This window comes from Anabrus simplex, chromosome 2 (assembly GCF_040414725.1).
Source record: "Anabrus simplex isolate iqAnaSimp1 chromosome 2, ASM4041472v1, whole genome shotgun sequence".
NCBI classification, from domain to species: domain Eukaryota; kingdom Metazoa; phylum Arthropoda; class Insecta; order Orthoptera; family Tettigoniidae; genus Anabrus; species Anabrus simplex.
This window is the reverse complement of record NC_090266.1, coordinates 952753356-952769442: the sequence shown is the minus strand read 5'-3', so window position 1 is coordinate 952769442 and position 16087 is coordinate 952753356.

Here is a 16087-nt window from a genome sequence, read left to right as displayed (position 1 = left end):
CAATTAATTAATATAGTCTTGGAGTAAAATTAGAGAAGATACAATCGGTTTTAGTTCAGAAAACTCGATCACATTCTATACATTACTCGCAGCTGACTGGGAGAAACATAAGACGATCGCATTGCGCTTACCCAGTAGTACACGAGCGCTATCTGGCGCGAACTTTCTCTGCCTACATCCCTATTAAGCGAAATGAAGAAGGAGGTAAGCCACCTACAGGAACGTCTCGACCAGCAGGACTTCCTGATTGACGAGGCAGAGCAATATATATGATTTTTCACGAGAGTTTAATCCTGATGTAAACAAGGCATGTCCACGCCTCAGCCAAAGAAAGAGTTGTGATTCGCTGAGCGTGTAGTATCGACCTCCGCCCCGTCAACGTCTCGTGTTCGGACATACAGTGCTGCGCATATTACCTAAAATAGACGAGGAACAGTGTTTGAGCTGTGCGAAACTAAACAGAGGGGTCTAAAGGGAGATCTACTGCTGAAGATTAGGGCCTACGTTATTTATTTATTCATTTCTGAATATTAAAGAAAGCTATCGTAGGCTAGAGCACCTCTTGCTCCATTTCTCTCACCGTGAATACTGACACTGACAGCTGCTGCAAGATGCAACACCTTATCTCCACACTGTACAGCTTGGGACTTTCCCTCGCTATGAGAAGACTTCCTGCATTACACCACGCCTTCTGCCTTCATATCTCGTTATTTAATCACTGTTTTATTTTTAAAAAATTATAGATACACACCGGTATATATGACAACCATATTTTAATTTGATTACGTACTCTTTCAGACTATCTAAATGTAATAAACTAAGATAAAATTAAATTAATGCCACGTACTAATTTTCTTCGAGCTCGCATGCAATCCAGTGAGTGCGACGGTTGCTTCTCCAATCAACTACGTCTGTGTCCACGTGCAAAGCCAAGGTGCTCCGCCTATTTGTTTACATCAGGATTAAACTCTCGTGAAAAATCATATAGCAGCAGGAACTGCCTACTCCTTCACGGCGTCTGTGAGACCTCCGACGAGGACACGTATGCTGTGGCGCTGGGAACGTTAAGAAACAGTCTGAACATCGAATTGTCTACAGACAGTATAGATCGATGTCATAGACTGGGCCGTATGAAGAGGACAGCAGCTGAGGTGGTGTCCGCAGGAAATCGGCCGATCATCATTAAATTCCTCAGGTACCAAGAAAGAGACCGCATCTTGCGCGCCAAGCGAGCTATTAAAGGTACCAAATTATTAATAACCGAATCTCTGACATCCACAAGGAAAGAGGTACTGCGTAAAGCTCGGGACTTCTGGGGTATGCGGCGGGTTTCGACGCAGGACGGCCGCATTATCGTTCATTTAGAAGACATGAAAAAGGTCCACATTAGCTCACCTAATGAACTGAACTTACATATGAGGCGGTTAGGTGGATTATCGGAGTGATATGCCCATTGTGATGTGCCCACTATATATTATTATTATTATTATTATTATTATTATTATTATTATTATTATTATTATTATTATTATTATTATTATTATTATTATTAGGTTTACGTGTGTGTGTGTGTGTGTGTGTGTGTGTGTGTGTGTGTGTGTGTGTGTGTGTGTGTGTGTGTGTGTGTGTGTGTGTGTGTGTGTGTGTGTGTGTGTGTGTGTGTGTGTGGTGCCTTAATCAGTCAGCAGTCCATTTCTTCAGGAAATCCAGGTAAGATTTTATTTTTCTTGTCTCAGTAAAAGTATGCCCGTTAGTCAGGTAGCCACGGTGTTTCCTCATGACAATGACCTCTCTAAGAATAGCACACCCCTTACTCCTTCACAGAACATAGATGCCGGTAACCTTTTGAAACAATAACTTTCACTATATCCTCATACTCTCCAGTGTTGTCACTTGAACAGCCAAAGTTTGCCCGCACACATTGACGAAATTCAGGCTATATTTAACAAAAATAGCGTCCATTTGATAGGTATTAGTGAAAGCTGGTTATCGCCATCAATTCCAAACAACATGGTTCGCCTTGACGGCTATGACCTCTACCGCCATTATCGTACAAATAAGAGGGGAGGAGGTAATGTTCTTTACTGTAGAGATGACCTGAAGAGCCGTGTCATTTGTACCTCATCGACCGGTGAATTGCCGAGGACGGAGTTTATGTTCGTTCAAGTACAGTAGTTGCTAGTGGAAAGAAAATACTTATTTGAGTGGTTTACCGTCCACCTAAAGTATCTTACTTGACTGAGTTTGAAACGCACCTACTTAACTTGCTACCAGCCTATCAACATATCATTATATTAGGGGACTTCAATACAAATCTACTTACGAAGAAATACGATACTAAGAAACTAGAAGACTTGTTTTCCTCATGTGACTTGACTATCCTTCTCTCTGACCCTACTAACCATGTACGTACTGCCAACAACATTTCCCACACCTTAATAGATCCCAAAGTGACCAACAACCCTCAGAAAGTGATAACTCACGGACAAATTTCAGTACCGGCCGTGCCCACCCACGATCTTATACTTCTTGCGTACTCACTTCGCGTTCCAAAGTATAAACCTAGGTATATAACGTGCAGGAATATGAAAGATATTGATATGTATGAATTAAGACACGATGCCTACAATCTTCCGTGGAATAGCATTTAAATCTGACAGACATTGATGCAAAAATAAATACATTTAATTCGTTAATACCCAATCTATATCACAAACATGCACCGAAAAGACAGATCGGAATATCCCGCAAACCTAATCCATGGCTAACCTCTACAGTTAAAAATATGATGTCACAATGTGATGCTCTTTACCGACATTACAAACGTACTCAGGACCCAAATGACTGTGAATAGTATAGAATAATTAGGAATAAAACTAAACAAATCATCCGTAATCTTAAATTTAAATATGTTCGCGAATCAGTAAGTAACCTACTGTAAATACGGCTAGTGCCTGGAGGCATCTCCGAGCCATGGGCGTAGGAAAAACACATGAACAGCTTCAGGTACCTGACATTCCATCCGACGATTTAAATGAGTATTTCACGGAAGAGAGAGCTCAGTCTAATCCGCTTAACACACCACACGTAAATAACGTCCCAGCACCTGTCCCACAAAATCGCCCCTGCTTTACCTTTCGTATCGTCAACACTAATGAAGTTAAGAAAGTCTTGTATTCTATTAAATCCAAAGCAAGTGGTGCCGTTGAAATTCCTATTACTTTCATACATAATATTATTGGCGCTATTCTACCCATTCTCACCCATATTTTTAATTACTGTCTCAAAAACGGCACATTACCGAAAATTTGGAAGTACACCAGTGCAATTCCACTTCCTAAAAACCCAGATTCGAAACACCTATCCAATTACCGTCCCATTTCGATTCTCCCTGCTCTCTTCAAAGCGTTAGAACGGTTGGTACATGCGCAAATACTGGAATACCTTCAGGCTCACTCTCTTCTTGACCCTCTCCATTCTGGCTTCAAGAAGGGTCATAGCACAGCAGCTGCCTCACTCAAAGTGACTGAGGACATCAGACAAGCAATGGACGAAAGACAAGTGACAATACTCACACTCCTTGACTTCAGCAGTGCTTTTGACACGATAAACACCCAGACATTGCTGATGAAGCTAAAATCGTTTTTCGGTAATGTTGTTTTAAAATTTTTCACCGCATATCTTACAGATCGTATGCAACGTGTTACAGTACAAGATACTGCTTCTCAGTGGCGACTCCGGAAGGCAGGAACACCCCAAGGTTCTGTTCTTAGTCCCCTTTTGTTTGTCCTCTATATTAATGACATCTACTCTAAAATAAAGTATAGTAGATATCACTTCTTTGCCGACGACCTCCAAATTTACTGCCACGTTGTAACGTTCCAGACGTTACAGTGTAATTATGTTAATTTTATTATATGTAATTAATTCAAGAATTTAACGTCATGATATTTATTTTGGTATGTAATTGTATTATAATTCATGTTTAATCATTTGCTCACTATCATTTCATTACTTTGTAACTACGACTTGTAAACGAGGGCTGAATATTCTAATATTCACTTAGATTCTTGCGACATTTGTTTAAAATTAACTTGCAGTAGATTTCCTCTATATTGCCACATCACCGAGGAAGGAGGAAGGACAAAATTAGACATCAAGTTCTGGGAAAGCGAGCACGTGTTCACGCGTCCTAACGTAAGCTACCGTATTTCGACCAGAATTATTCAAACTATTCAACGCCTATATTTTGAAAGGAGCGTCATGTTGCCAAGGATACTGAGAGAATGGACCAATAGAAGAACAGTTAATATCAGAGTTAAGACCCGTCAACTCTAATATTTGGAGTGGGGAGAGACATGTCATCTGATTGGACCACGTGTTGCGACCTGTAATTAGCACCAGAGAAGGTTATAAAAGGGCATGCTGGAGCTCTTGGCTTCATCTTAGACTTGCTTCTCTTCTACCAAATCGTCTACGTGACCTGCTACTTAATCTTCTTCGTTTGATTCTGCAGTAGTATTCTACATCAATTACTTCATTACCACGACGTGGTACTTAGAAATTCCGAATGAGGGGTGTATAGCCACTCTCATCAGGAAGTACGTACAGCTCGGCTACAAGACCGGTTTGAACCAGTCCAAGTCAATAGGTAGTATTAATCTAGATAGAAATGAAACTTCAGAGAATATTTTCAGTAAAGTTGGAAGGATTCTTAATTGAGTATCCTCTCCAAATAACCCAAGGTGGTTCTTCTAACTATGACTTAGGGCTTATCTCCAATATACGGGATAAAGCATAATAGGGAGTGTTAGTTTTGAAGTCATCTTCCAATTAGTGGTGGATGCAATTTGCAAGGCAGGAATGGTACTTAGCGGCAGATAAAGAGATCTCAAAGACGACCGATGATGTTCCCGCTACAAGGATGGAAGCTTCCCAAGGACCAGCAGAACGAGACTAAATGGTGAGCAAGCGAGTTAAAGATATTGCAAGTTTTCGCGAAGTAGAGTCATTTAATTTTCTGTTAAATTCATTTTTTAATTTAAATTCAGTCTTCGTTAAACCGTCGTCATTCATATTAAATCTAATAAATAGTATTTTTCTAGTTCACTTTAATCAATTTGCCTTAATTAGCCTTTTGATTTTTAATTCTCCTGCTTAATGATTAGTGCACTTTCACCCCACCCCTGTGATAAGAGTCCGTCCAAGCTTGATTATAAATTTTTATCTTTAAGTCTTCAACTTAAAGATTGGCGCCCTTAGCTTGAATGGTTGCATTTCTCATTTGATGATTGTTCTCCGAGTGGGGAAGTCACATAAATGCCGCTCCAACGTGGGGCGAGAAAATCATTAAGTACGGAGCAGTTAATGACAGTAACGATATCAGAATTCGTATTATGGGCAAAATTTGGATATCCACGTTTCATTAGGAGTGTTTGATTGTGGGAAGGGTCATGGCTGATCAGACGAAAGAGGAGAGGATTTTGCGCAGTGGACGGGCGATAAAAGGCAATAACGTATTGAGTTCAGAGGAAGAGTTGTGTAGTCTTGTAGAGGAAATTGAAGATAGAAGTGTAAGTAGTATGGAGAGTGAAGGCAAGCAGAAAGAAGTCAGTATGGAGTCAGATGATAGTAGGATGGGGGGCGAAGCGGAAGTAAACACTAACAATGAAAGTAATAATAATGATCAGTTAATGAGAATGATGCAGTTAATGTTAAGTAAGATAGAGGACAGTAAAACTGAAATAAAAAGTGAATTGGAACAAATTAAAACAGATGTAGAACAAACTAAATCTGAGCTTAAAGGTGAATTAGAACAAACTAAATCTGAACTTAAAGAACAGTTAGAGCAAACTAAAGCTGAATTAAGTAGGGAGATGAGGGAAAATAAGGAGGAAGCGAATCGGAGAATGGACGAACACAGTAGGCAGTTACGCGATCTGGTGGTAAAAAATGAACATTTTAATAAGCGATTAGAGGACCAGGAAAGTGAATATGTACGGCAAGGGAAAAAGGTAGAAGAAAAGTTTGCAGAACAGAGAAGTGAATTCCTGGAATTAATGGGGAAGGAAAACAACTCTACTAGGGAGGAAGTAATGAGGCAGGTCACTAGTATTGATAAGAGAGTTGAGACTCAAAGAGGGGAAATACGGATATTTAAAGACCACGTCCAACAAGAGATTGACACGGTAAAGCTTAGAATAGAAGATGAGACCCGGGCAAGTGAAGAAAGGTTTGCGATAGCTGAAGAGAATAAGATTGAAATTAGGACATTTAAAGAGAAGCAGGTTAATTTGGAGAGAGAAATTGATAGGAGAGACAGAGATGTAGAATGCCGGATGGAGAAAGCAGAAAATAAGTTAAAACAGGTGGCAAAGGATAAACAGGTTTTCACGGGAAGGCAATGTCTAGGAACTAGCTACATTAGAGAAATTGAACTACCTAAATTTAATGGGAAACAAACGAACCCGCTAGATTTTCTTAAGATAATAGAAAAACGGTTTGAAAAGCGTCTAGAGGAAGGGTCTATGGACTGGGAAGACGTTATGGAAAATATTGACCATGCTTTTGTAGGAGAAACTCGGTCTTGGTTCATGGTATATAGGCACACGATGACGAACCTGAAAGAATTCAGAAATAAGTTTAGAGAGAAATTCTGGAATGAAGCGATACAAGCTCGGGAGAGAGAAAGGGTGGTATTTGGGAGCTACAAACAGCATGAAGGAGTTACTATGACCGAGTACTTCCTGGCACATGTCATGATTTGTCAGAACTTAGATGGTATAACCGAGGGGTCTGATGTAGTAAGACTACTTTTAAGACATTTTCCGGACAGGGTGAGAGAAGCGGCCTGTATGCAAAAAGTTGGTACTATTCAGGAGATGGAGAACCTACTAGGCAGTTTTGATGCGTTAGGTAACCTTAGGAGTAGAACGGAGAATATTCAGAACTTTAGTCATCACAACGGAATGAGACATAACGGTAGAACACAGAATCACGAAGCTCGCAATCAGTTCAGACCTCAGCAGAACAGCAGGAGCGGAGCACCGGAATATAGGACAGGAAATCCCCAACGGAGGCCAGAGCAATGTACTAATGAGTCCAACGTCAATACACAAAGGGAACCTTTAAACTAACTAGAGGCTGTAATGTTAGGTCAGAATTCCAGCCTAGTACGAAGGTAGCGAAGTGTCTTGCCATGAAAGTGTTACCATATGACCTAGATGTTAGAGACGATTTGTTGTATGAACCCGAGCAGAATAATGGAGATTCAAGTAATAAAGTAGTCAATCCCGTTGTTAAATTGAAAGTCTGGGGGGCGTGGGTTAAAGTTTTGATTGATTCTGGTAGCCAAATATCATGTATTAGTTCTCAGTGGTATGAGTCATTAGTGAAACAGGGTATTCAGTTGGAGGAAATGCCTGTTAAGTCTACTTTCATCATTACGGCTGTTGGAAAGAAGTCTAAGCAAATTTGTAAACAAGTAGCTGTCCCGATCTGTATTAATAATTTTATTAGCGTTCAGATATGTTTGGTAATTCCGCATTTGATATTTGATCTTATCTTGGGATCTGACTGGTTAACGTTAAAATTGGCTCAGTTAAATTACAATGATCTAGTGCTAAATTTGAGGTGGAATAATGAGGATATCAAGGTCAAGTTTGAGGAGGAAATTCAGAGGAAAACGGAAGTTAGTACAGTGTGGAGAATGAGAGAGGTTTCTAAAGTTAATGAAGAGGCTAGTGAGGGCCTGAAGTTGTGTCAGTTGTGGATTAATGAGGATAAAAGATGTGGCTTGAAAGAAGCCGTAAGTAGAAATGAGTTAAATGAAATCCAGAAGGACAAGTTATTTGAAGTGTTATGTGAACACGTGGAGATTTTCTCCGAGAAACCTGGTGTTACCCATCTGTATGAACATTCTTTTTCTGTGCTGGATAAGACTCCATTCAGCGGACCGCGGTATCCGATACCACACAAATATGCAAAAGCCGTAGAGGATCAAATTCAAGCTATGTTAGCAGACGAGGTGATTGAATTATCAAACAGTCAATATGTGAATCCCTTAATTGTCGTGCCTAAGTCTGATGGATCAATACGTTTGTGTATTGAATACGAGAGCGTAGTGAGAGTGTTAGGTTTGCCTGAGGAACCGCCTCGTAATGTTGAATTTTACGTCCGACTGGCACGGGAGAACCTGATTAAATCTGGAGATAAACGTAAAAGGCAACAGAAACGTAAGGTACTTGATAACTTTGAGGTAGGTGATATGGTTTTGGTGAGAGTTCCCATGTTGTCAAATAGTGAGGATAAGGTGACTAAGAAATTTTTTCTGTTATATCAAGGCCCTTATAAAGTACGTCGTAAACTTGGACCCTGTGCTTACAAGTTAGCGGATGGCGAGAGCGTAATGAATGGTTCATATAACATTAGTAGCTTACGGAGATACCTGTCGTGTGAGGTGGCTGAACCGGATTGTGTGATATAGGTCAGTAACTCGGGGAAGTTGCTACTTGTTATGTCAGACTACGAGTGGATGTGTTTACGATTCTATTGTGGTGGTATTTCCTAGTTGTGTTTATAAACAAGGGAGGTGTTTGTGTAGCGGTAGAATTACGCTTGTTCATTGACGATCGATCATCTGTTTTCCGTATGTGAGGCCATGAAATTTTATATATTTGTTTTCTGAGATGTTACAGAAGGCTAATTAAAGCTGACGACGGCAAATAAATAATTTTCCCGTATGTGCATTTCTAACTTGCAATAATTTTACCGTGAGCTTAAATCACGTGTGTATTCGAGTGAAGTGTACTACGTCCTGCTTCAAGATAAAGTTGAAACATTCGAAAGAGTGATAAAAGTGTAAATTGTTTGTATCATTTGTTTTACATGTTTCTAATGTAAAAGATTGGAAGAGAACGTGTTATTGCTATCTAGCAAAGAATGTCGGAGAGATGGGGAGTAAAAGGACATATAGACACTCGGCAGAGTCTGTAATCTGAATTGTATATATATTATGTTATATTTTCTAGGATAATCTTGTTTTTTTACAAAAGTGAAAAGGTGCTTGTGTTGGGCATAATTTTGTAGCTATACCTCAAGATGAACTGAAATAACAGACAGTCGCAATGGTAAGCAGTCTAAGAGAGATATGATGGAAAGAGTGAGATATAATTAATTGTATGTAAATAATGTCGCTCGTTATGGGCAAGTAATAGAGGTATTTCAAGTCAATGTGGGAGTAAGTGTGTGAGTTCTCAACTCATGTGATATTTGTTAAGAACTCATGGGGGCGTATGTAACGTTCCAGACGTTACAGTGTAATTATGTTAATTTTATTATATGTAATTAATTCAAGAATTTAACGTCATGATATTTATTTTGGTATGTAATTGTATTATAATTCATGTTTAATCATTTGCTCACTATCATTTCATTACTTTGTAACTACGACTTGTAAACGAGGGCTGAATATTCTAATATTCACTTAGATTCTTGCGACATTTGTTTAAAATTAACTTGCAGTAGATTTCCTCTATATTGCCACATCACCGAGGAAGGAGGAAGGACAAAATTAGACATCAAGTTCTGGGAAAGCGAGCACGTGTTCACGCGTCCTAACGTAAGCTACCGTATTTCGACCAGAATTATTCAAACTATTCAACGCCTATATTTTGAAAGGAGCGTCATGTTGCCAAGGATACTGAGAGAATGGACCAATAGAAGAACAGTTAATATCAGAGTTAAGACCCGTCAACTCTAATATTTGGAGTGGGGAGAGACATGTCATCTGATTGGACCACGTGTTGCGACCTGTAATTAGCACCAGAGAAGGTTATAAAAGGGCATGCTGGAGCTCTTGGCTTCATCTTAGACTTGCTTCTCTTCTACCAGATCTTCTACGTGACCTGCTACTTAATCTTCTTCGTTTGATTCTGCAGTAGTATTCTACATCAATTACTTCATTACCACGACGTGGTACTTAGAAATTCCGAATGAGGGGTGTATAGCCACTCTCATCAGGAAGTACGTACAGCTCGGCTACAAGACCGGTTTGAACCAGTCCAAGTCAATAGGTAGTATTAATCTAGATAGAAATGAAACTTCAGAGAATATTTTCAGTAAAGTTGGAAGGATTCTTAATTGAGTATCCTCTCCAAATAACCCAAGGTGGTTCTTCTAACTATGACTTAGGGCTTATCTCCAATATACGGGATAAAGCATAATAGGGAGTGTTAGTTTTGAAGTCATCTTCCAATTAGTGGTGGATGCAATTTGCAAGGCAGGAATGGTACTTAGCGGCAGATGAAGAGATCTCAAAGACGACCGATGATGTTCCCGCTACAAGGATGGAAGCTTCCCAAGGACCAGCAGAACGAGACTAAATGGTGAGCAAGCGAGTTAAAGATATTGCAAGTTTTCGCGAAGTAGAGTCATTTAATTTTCTGTTAAATTCATTTTTTAATTTAAATTCAGTCTTCGTTAAACCGTCGTCATTCATATTAAATCTAATAAATAGTATTTTTCTAGTTCACTTTAATCAATTTGCCTTAATTAGCCTTTTGATTTTTAATTCTCCTGCTTAATGATTAGTGCACTTTCACCCCACCCCTGTGATAAGAGTCCGTCCAAGCTTGATTATAAATTTTTATCTTTAAGTCTTCAACTTAAAGATTGGCGCCCTTAGCTTGAATGGTTGCATTTCTCATTTGATGATTGTTCTCCGAGTGGGGAAGTCACAACGTTAATATAAATTATATATCGAATGCAATAAGAGATATTAACTCCGACCTTCAACAACTCAGTGTGTACGCCAGTGAAAACTCCCTCCTCCTCAACCCCCAAAAAACTCAAACAATCATTATCGGTTCTCAGAAATTATTAAACATCATGTATGAATATTATGCTATTCCTCCGGTGACATTAAATGCCACCGTAATCCCATTCAGTAAGGAAGTGAAGAAACTAGTTATGACCCTGACTGAAACTCTTGACTGATCTGCACACGTAAGAAATACATGTAGAAAGATGTACGTCACGCTACACCCTCTGAAACGACATAAGGACATTTTGCCACAAGACGTAAAGATAAAACTACTCCAAACTTTGATACTACCAATACTTGACTACTGCGACATTGTCCTCATTGATACGACCCGTGAACAAACTATGAGACTTCAACGAGCATTGAACTCTGGTCTTCGATTTGTTTTTAACTTCAGTTACGATGCTCACATAACCCCTAGCTACACATTACTTTCCTGGCTGAAACCCGAGAGGCGACGGAAATTCCACGCACTTACGTTGATATATCGAACTCAGAAGGAAAATCTACCCAAAGACATCTCTTCAAAATTCAATTTATTATCCTCATTCCATAATTGTAACTCTAGATCTGACACTTCCCTCCCTATTCTCGTCAACCACTCTTCAATATATCACAGATCCTTCGTTGTGGCTGGGTCACGACTTTGGAATCACTCCCAGCTGCTGTCAGGAATTCAAACTCAATATCGAAATTTAAGACTGCATGTTAATACCGCTGATTGTTTCGTGTGAATGATGACGTATGATGGGTTGTGCGATTGTGATTATTATTATTATTATTAGTATTATTATTATAGTGTAATTTACATAATATTTAGCTTCTTACTCATGTTCATAGATCACTTTTATGGCCATACTTATATTTCCATTTACTTTTATTACTTATTGTGTTATTTTTATGAATTGCTTATTTTTTTCAGTTTGTATCTTATTTTTTCATTATGACTTTGTCTCTTTCTCAATATCTTTACGCTCCGAATTTTATTCTGTTTATTGAACTCAGCTTTCTTTCTTCATTATATGTTGTCCAAATCTGTAATTTTTAGCTTATCTTTGATTTTACGATAGAATAGTAAATTTCTTTTATACATGTATTATCTGTAAATGAATTATGTGGTTAAGTGTAAGACAGGGCCACGAGCCCTAACTTCGCCACTGCTAAAGTCAATAAATAAATAAATAAATAAATAAATAAATAAATAAATAAATAAATAAATAAATAAATAAATAAATAAATAAATAAATAAATAAATAAATAAATAAATAAATAAATAAATAAATTATATTACTTCCTTACATTTTCACAACCCGTGTGCATAAAGGGTAACTTACTTAAGCTAGTGTCCCATAATGTCTCGTTCCTTGATTCTAAGTAACCTGAAACAGGTTAAATAATTGTAGCAAATGGATTTTAACCAAGAAAAGATCAAAATGCGTTTCGTATTCCCAACATGAGCTAACAAGAACAAATAATGGGAAATGTCTTCATTATCATTTTCTTAATCCGTTTTTTCTTTGATTGTAAAAATAGGCTCTGACATTCCACGTCGGCCTGTAGAATGAGTTGAGATTTCAGTGGCAGGTTTTCTATGAAACTTGCAATTATTTCGATTACTTCCGTTTATAAAAACGCGCAGTCATCTCCGTACAGGCCATGAAGACCCTAGGAGGTTTGGGAGGCCTCCACAACCCCGGCACTTACTGCGGGTAGAGTGGTTAGCTCTAAGCCCGGCCGCCTTTGCCCCCAGGAATTAACTTGGTACTCATTGTTAGCGTAGGCTGAGTGAACCTCAGGGACATGTGCACCTCCGGAAGTGGAAATCCCGTTTCTTAAAAATTTAGTTTCACTATTACTCATAATGGTGACTCCAGTGGCGCAGTTGGTCCTCCTGTTCCCAACATAGCAGTATCAATCCTGGCTAAGGTCAGTGACAGAGAAAATTCTGCATCGTTGTCTTCCAGCACGTTACAGAACTCTTACGGGATCAAATGTTGGCACCCCAGAGCCTATAAAATTCTATATAAATTGAAGGAACGTTAAAAAATATATTATTATTATTATTATTATTATTATTATTATTATTAATAATAATTTGCTTACCCTCCAGGGTTGGCTTTTCCCTCGGACTCAGCGAGGGATTCCAGCTCTACAGCCTGAAGGGCAGTGTTCTGGAGAGTGAGACGTTGGGTCGGGGGATACAACTGGGGAGAACGACCAGTACCTCGCCCAGGCGGCCTCGGTTGCTATGCTCAACAGGGGCCTTGTGAGGGGATGGGAAGATTGAAAGGGATAGACAAGGAAGAGGGAAGGAAGCGGCCGTGGCCTCAAGTTAGGTACCATCCCGGCAGTTGCCTGGAGGAGAATTGGGAAACCACAAAAAAAAAAAATACACTTCCAGGATGGCTGAGGGGGGAATCGTACCCACCTCTACTCAGTGGACCTCCCGAGGCTGAGTGGACCTCTTTCCAGCCCTCGTACCCCTTTTCAAGTTTCGTGGCAGAGCCGGGAATCGAACCCGGGCCTCGGGGGTGGCAGCTACACACTAACCACTACATCACAGAGGCCGATTATTATTATTATTATTATTATTATTATTATTATTATTATTATTATTATTATTATTATTATTATCATTATTATTATTATTATTATTGAAAATCATTCATCACTACGTAGATATACGACAGTCTGCTAGGCAGCACACTGAATATCAGTAATATGTTTTATTTTGACATTCCTACGGCATGTGATAGTTATTTCAATATGTTATTGAGTACTGCAGACAGTAGTAGTTTCTTGAAGCTTGTTGGCCTAAGTCGCGATAATGTACTTCTGAAATCCCTGCCACAAACTGGATCGAACCCCTTGGTTTGTAGCGATGATTTGAGAAGACACTACCTGCCTATCCTCCTTGATTAACTACGGGTTCAAGGTACAGTATGAATTAGGAAGAAATCAGTTTACCACTTAACGTTCTAATTGTGAGTAGCCTAAATGTCACCTTCCGATAGGCCTATAGCCTTAAGAGAGAAGTTGGTCGATCCAAAAGTACTTACTGCCTTTATGGAAATTCAATTTAGCTTTTCACTTCTACAAGGCAGGTACAAAGAAGCACAGATAAGAAAACAAGAGAAATACATTTTGAAAGGGATCAAAATAATGAATATTGTATGAACAGTGTCGGACACAAAGGTTGAGAAACAAAGGAGAAAGAATGAGTGAATTAATTATGTCAGGAAGCAAGAGAAAGATTAATGAAGAAAGATAGTAGTGGTGACAAAAATAAAAGGATGGAGGAGACGAAATGGAAAGAGGAAAGTAATGATGTTGAGGTACTGCTTTAATTTCCTTCAGTGTGGCGCAGTTTTGATTGAGTGCCGTCGCTTTTTCCACTCGCAGACGGATTTCTGCAGCAGATGAATTATTAGCCTTCCTTAAGTTCATCTTGGTAAAGACAGGCCTGACATTAATATTATCGTTTCCATGTTAATTCCTACAAATGCTAGAGGACAGAGAGAATTGAAGTACTGTAAGAAACTGACACCCTGAAAGAGCTAATTTCTGAGCTCTCTAAGAACTGCCAACAGCCGTAGCCGTGTTGAAACTCCGGATCCCGAAGTTAAGCAACACTGGGCGTGGTCAAGATTTGGATGGGTTGCCACGCGCCGTTGGTGCGGGGTAAGGGAATGGAGGTGCGGAAAGGAACTGGCCGCCCTACCATACGTTAACTCCGTTTCAGGCACACCTCTGCGGAGGTTCAGACCTGCCTTCGGGCAAAATACACCCTTACTTAATCTCTAAGAACTGATCTACGGTGTGATTTTAAGTTGATGGAGATCCGAAGTGTACAACGTACAGTAAAGTAAATACAGGATGTACAGAATCGATTGAAGGTTAATTTTGGTGAAGACTCATTTGTTGCAATTAAAACAAACGGGAAGTCACTTCATTACTTCTTCTTCTCCCCCTTATTTATCTTCTTCCACTTTTCCCACACCCTGGTGGTGTCAAGAATGCGAACGTGTAGGCATGCCTCTGATTTACGGCCGTGTGCCCTTTCTCACGCCAACCCCATGTGGAGGGACGTTTACATTATTGCGTGTTCCTCTTGTGGTTGGCAGTGTGATTTGTTGCGTTATTATAGAGAGATATGTATCGAGACAAACTAAAACCTTGTCTCCGAGCCAGAGTAATTAACCTGTCGGTGGTACAATCCCCCACCCAGCCAAGAATTGAATTCGGAACCCTCTGAGCTGAAGGCCGCGACGCTGATCATTCAGCCAAGAGAAAATTTGGCCTTTTATTTGGTACAAGAACGATCTACGTCCGTTTGGTATTTACTGAGTTATATAAGGAAAACTGTTACGTCACCTCTAGATATGGAGCAAGAAGCAGATGACGCCACAGTGGTTCGACTCAAGGGTCAAAATGAAGTTGTAAGCCTAAACTACTGAGAAAGAATTGCAGTGTTCAAAGCAAGAACTTACAATAATTGTGCAGTACTTGCTTTCCCTATTGTAATCATCTAAGGAGTAATTCAATGACCGTAAGACTGTTTCCGTTAATGCCACTGTACGTGAAATTTCATTAAGCTACAAGTCTCTCTAATACATCATCTTTTGTCCACTTTGATGCAGAACCAGGCAAGTCTGTCTCACTTTCTTAGCTCTCACTGGAGTAAAAACAGTAATTTTTCTTTTCTTTTTGCCTACAAGCAATAGGTGTAGTGTATTTCGCTTAAATAACATTGTTAAATGCTATACCATATTATTGAAGAACTTTCTGTTCACATGTTCTCTTCCGAAAAAATGAGCCTTCTGGACTTACACAATTCTTTCACCATTCCCTTAAATTTTATTTATTGATATCTCTATTTTTGGCGATGTTAGGGTTCTTGGCCCTCTCTTACACTCAACCACACCATGCGGCTTTGTATTGAATACATTATATGTGTTAAAACTTAATATACTGGATAAAATATAATAATGTACTAAAACTAAAATATCTACCTCCTAAGTCTAAAATGAGCAAAATAAGTTCAATATTAACTATTCTACGTGAAAATTACATAATACAGCAGTTATATATGAAAACATTTCGGAAATATTTACTCAAGACATTCACACATACCTACTGTACATAATATAGCCCACATATTCAAGAGGAAATCATTAGACTGTCTTTATAAGAATAATTAATGAGGAACAATTTCTAATTTCAGGGAGTAAAGCATTCCATATTCTAGCATCCGACACAAGGAAA